The sequence below is a fragment of the Callorhinus ursinus genome, unplaced genomic scaffold (genome assembly GCF_003265705.2).
Source record: "Callorhinus ursinus isolate GAN/ISIS: 27379988/994484 unplaced genomic scaffold, GSC_fseal_2.0 scaffold25, whole genome shotgun sequence".
In the NCBI taxonomy this organism is placed as follows: Eukaryota; Metazoa; Chordata; class Mammalia; order Carnivora; family Otariidae; genus Callorhinus; species Callorhinus ursinus.
The window spans coordinates 17,711,149-17,716,297 of NW_027397087.1; the positions used below are offsets into that span (position 1 = coordinate 17,711,149).

The following is a 5,149-nucleotide window of genomic DNA, read 5'->3' on the forward strand; positions in this document are numbered from 1 at the left end:
ATTAACAAGATTTTTACATTATAATTTTTCATACAGAGGCTTTGAGATCTAGTGTGTCTTATACATTTACAGCACATCTCAATTTGGATGAACCATATTCAAAGTGCTCAGTAGTCACACGCGGCTAGTGGCCACTGTATTGAATAGTGCAGGCCTCATAGCTCTAGCTTTTCTCACACGGTCTATTATACATTTCGATCTGCAAATACTCTAACACAGAGCTGTACCCTCTCTAATTCATTTTGAATTAATTTTTTGTGTATGTGAGATAAGGGTTAAGATTTAATTTTTTTGATACTCATATCCAGTTGTTTCCGGGCCATTTGTTAAAAAGTGTTTCATTTTTCTATTGAATTATCTTGGCACCTTGGGTTTTTTGCTGGATTCTCTATTCTATTCCATTGATATTTGTCTATCCTTAAGGCAATATCACACTGTCTTGATTATACAACTTTTTTTTTTTTTACAATTCAGATATATTTATATATTTTTTATAACATCTAAGACTGTAAGAGTTCTTATATTCAGTAGCTCTCTGGTTTAAGACGACCTCCATCTCTTTCACTTACAAAACGTTTTCTGTCCCTTGAAGGACAAAGATCTCTGAGTTGTTTGGAAATTATTCCAGTCTGAAAACATTCTTCTACAAATCGCTCAAGCACCGAGTATGAATGTGGGACATCCAGATTAATGTCTGGAATTTCATTGTAAATTCTCTCATAACCTCTTTTCATTTGGTCTAGAGTAATGGTAGAAGATTTCCAAAGAGATTTTAATAAATCCAAAATCATCTTAAATGTACTTTCTCCAGTTGACTCTAAAACCATTACAATGGCTTCATATACAAGCTCATGGTGAAAATGAGGTACTTCCAGTTCCTTGAGGCAATGTTCAGCTTCAGATATGTCTCCAGAGAGTAAATACTCTTTCAGTAGCATATCAATCTCTTTAACAAGGTGATTAACAGACTGCTGCCCACCTCCAGAACCCCACACACTGTCTTTGCGCCTTCCACCTTTAGACATACTCAGGAGCACAGTAGCCTTGTCCAGAGCAGCTCTAGCCTGTACACAATCTACAGTTCCTTTGTAACTATCAATATAGGTATTACATAAAATTCCATCTCCAACAGCTCTAGCAATAAACTGGCCCACCAACTGTGGTGCTCTAGGAGTATCCAATGCCAATTCAGGTAGATCTTTCAATAATTTGTCAAATGATTTTTCTACATCATTTGTGCTCATTACTGTCCCACAAAGGTCAGAAAGAAGCTTAGATGTCATTTCTCTATGACTAGCCTTTCCCTCCAATGCCAAGGACACTGCCAACACTGGTACTCCACTTTTCATTTCACCAAGATTTAAATCTCTCAGCATTTCCGCAACTTTATTAGTATCTCCATGCTCAAAATATTCCTGTATGATTGGTGTTAAAGTCTTCTCAAATGCTGTTTCATCCAAAGGCAAAACTACAGTTTCATAAACACAGTTCTCCTGGTCGTCGTCATAGTTAGGATCTTTCACATCCACCTTCTCCACATCATATACCTGTCCAGGTGTACCCCAGACACCTTTGCCTCCTGCACCACCTTTCTTTGGTAGTCCCCTTCCCTTCCCAGATCTGGATCTCCTATCTAGCAACCTTCCCTTTGGACTGGTTGGTACAGTTACTCCACTTCTAAGGGCTTCGCTTCCATTATCACTGACTGAATCGCCTCTGCCAGAGTCCCGGGATGTTTTTCCTCAGGCGCCTTTTTGCCTTGGCATTAATTCTAGCTTCGTTAATGGAGGATGCCGAAATCCAATTTCCATTTATCTCATTTTTTATTTCTTCAGTCCCAGCATTTTCTTCATCACCAGAAAAGAGAGACTCGCTTAAATTATCAGGATCTGTGGGCTTTACATTCAGTATTTGCTCATTTTCTATATTCATTGTTCCTTAATGTCACTTGCATTGATTAAATTACCAATGGAAGACTTCCCTTGGAATCTATTTTCCCTCGGGCAGCCGCCGCCGCCGCCGCTCACCCAGGTCCCTGGTCCGCCGGCCCAGACCCCGCACCTCAGCTTCTACCGCAGCCTCAGAGCACCTCTGCCCCTTGATTATACAACTTTATGGTAAGTCTCAAACTCAGGTGGTGTAAGAACTCCAACTTTGTTCTTTTCCAAGATGATTTTGGCTATTTGATTCCCTTGCATTTCCAAATAAATTTTCTCCTGCTGAGCAGGGAGCCCGCTGTGGGGCTCAATCCCAGGACTCTGGGATCATGCCCTGAGCGGAAGGCAGATGCTTAACTGACTGAGCCACCCAGGCGCCCCAACAGTACTGATTCTTCTAATTCATAAACATGCCTTTCCTCTCCACTTACTTAGGTCTTTTAAATTTTCTTTTTGTAGTATACCGCAGTTTCAGCAGAGGGATCTTATACATTTCATTAGATATATTCTGAGATATTTGCTGCTTTTTGATGCTCTTATAAATTGTATTTAATTTTTTTCATTTTAAGAAGAACAAAGCTGAAGGCATCATGCTCCCTATTGTCAAACTATATTACAATGCTATACTATTCAAAATAGTATGATACTGGCATAGAAACAGATACGTACATTGATGGAACAGAACAGAAACCTAGAAATAAACCCATGCATGTATGGTCAATTACTTTATGACAAAGGAGGCAAGAATATAGAATAGGGAAAGAACAGTCTCTACTGTAAATGGTGTTGGGAAAGCTGGACAGCCACATGCAAAATAATGAAACAAGACCACTTTCTTATACCACACACAAAAATTAACTCAAAATAGATGAAAGCATTGAATATAAGACTTGAAACCATAAAAATCCTAGAAGAAAACATAGGCAGTGAGTTTCTTGATATCGGTCTTGATGATTTCTTTCATTTGACACCAGAAACAAAGGAAACTAAAGCAAAAATAAATAAGTGGGACTACATCAAACTAAAAAGCTTCTACACAGCAGTGGAAACCAGCAACAAAATGAAAAGGCAACCCACTGAATGGGAGAAAATATTTGCAATTCATATATCTGATAAGGAATTAATATCCAAAATATAAAGAACTCATAATACTCAACAGCAAAAAAAAAAAAAAAACCCAAAAAACCTACAACCTGATTAAAATGGGCACAGGATCTGAATAAACATTTCTCCAAAGAAGACATACAAATGATCAATGGTACAGGAAAAGATGCTCAACACTAATCATCAGAGAAATACCACAAAACCCCAAGGAGATATCTCCTCCAGTCAGAATAGATAGTATCAAAAAGACAAGAAAAAAAAAAAAAGACAAGAAATCACAAGTGTTGGTGAGGACATAGAGAAAAGGGAAACCTCCTATGCTGTTGGTGGGAATGCAAACTGGTGCAGCCACTATGGAAAACAGTATGGAGGTTCCTCAAAAAATTAAAAATAGCACTATGGTATCATCCAGCAATTCTACTTCTGGGTATTTATGAGACAAAATGAAAATACTAACTCAGAAAGATATCCACACCCCCATGTTCATTGCAGCATTATTTATAATAGTCAAGATATGGAAACAACGAAGTGTCCATCAATGGATGAATGGATAAAGAAAATATAATGGAATATTAGCTATAAAAAAGAATGAAATCTTGCTACTTGCAACATCCTTGTGGGCATCATGCTAAGTGGAATAAGCCATGAGAAAGATAAATACTGTATCATCTCACTTATATGTGGAATCTTAAAAAAGAAAAAACAAACAACAAATAAATAATCCCTCCCTGCCAAACAAGCTCACGGACACAGAACAGATTGGTGGTTGCTGGAGGCAGGGAGTGGGGTGGGTTAAAGGGGTGAAGGGAGGCTTGCCTTTCAAGAGACACTATTAAGAAAATGAAAAGCAAGCTATTGACTGGAAAAAAAAATATTGAGGAAGTAGGGGCACCTGGGTGGCTCAGATGGTTAAGCGTCTGCCTTCAGCTCAGGTCATGATCCTGGGGTCATGGGATCGAGCCCGGCATTGGGCTCCTGGCTCAGCGAGGAGCCTGCTTCTCCCTCTGCCTCTCTCCCTGCTCATGCTTTCTCTCTCTGTATCTCTGTGTCTCAAATGAGTAAATAAAATCTTTAAAAAACAGATATTGAGGAAGCAATCAAACCACAAACCAGGGTGGGTAATTTTACAAGACAATTGGCCGGTTTCCTTATAAGTCAAAGGCATGAAAAAAGAAGCGGTACAAAAAGGATGCTCTAGATTATAAGAGTCTTTGTTTTTTAAGTTTGTTTATTCATTTAAGTAATCTCTACACCCAACGTGGGGCTCAAACTCACAACCCTGAGATCAAGAGTCACATACTCTTCTGGCTGAGCCAGCCAGGTGCCCCCTATCCTAGGCGACATAGTAAGCAAATGGGTTGAGCAAACCAAACTTAAAAGACACACTGGGAACAATTGGGAAAATTTAAATATGGGCTGGGTATGAGATCAGTGTTGCTTCAAATGTAGTGAAGAAATTTTTTCACCCAATTTATTGCCAACCACTACATTTTAAAAATAAAATGTAATTACTAGGAAAATGAAGTAGAGTTGATCCTTGAACAACACAGCTTTCAACTATGTGGGTCCTTTTACTTGCAGATTTTTTAAGTAAATACAATTCTGTATTGATGACTTATGATTTATTTATGATTTTTTATGACTTTCTTAAAAATATTTTCTTTTGTTTAACTTTATTATAAGAATATAGTGTATAATACATATAACATTCAAAGTATATGTTAATTGACATGTGAGGTGTCCAGTGAACATTAGACTATTAAGTTTTTCGGGAGTCAAAAGTTATACGTGGATTTTTGACTGAGCAGGGTAGGGGTTGGTGCCCCTAATCCCTATGCTGTTCAAGGATCAACTGTAAAAGAAAGATGTACAACAAAGTCTATGATTATTCTTAGAATCATCAGACAAAAACTATCCTGTGAAATTGTTATACTTACAAATGCTTACTTTTAATTTCTTTACTCATTTCTTCACAAACAAGTTACAGTTTATGGACTAGCACCACTTACTTTATGGGTCACATTTTTATGTAGCACCACATTAGATGATATTAAGGAATTATTGTTAATTATATTAGATGTGATAATGATACTGAGAATAGAAAAAAA

At 37.7% G+C, this 5,149-nt stretch overlaps 1 pseudogene; it reads right to left on the bottom strand.

The window, feature by feature from the left end:
• Positions 1-477: 477 nt before the first annotated feature.
• On the bottom strand, positions 478-2,088 carry LOC112833403 (programmed cell death protein 4 pseudogene; annotated as a pseudogene).
• Positions 2,089-5,149: the final 3,061 nt, after the last annotated feature.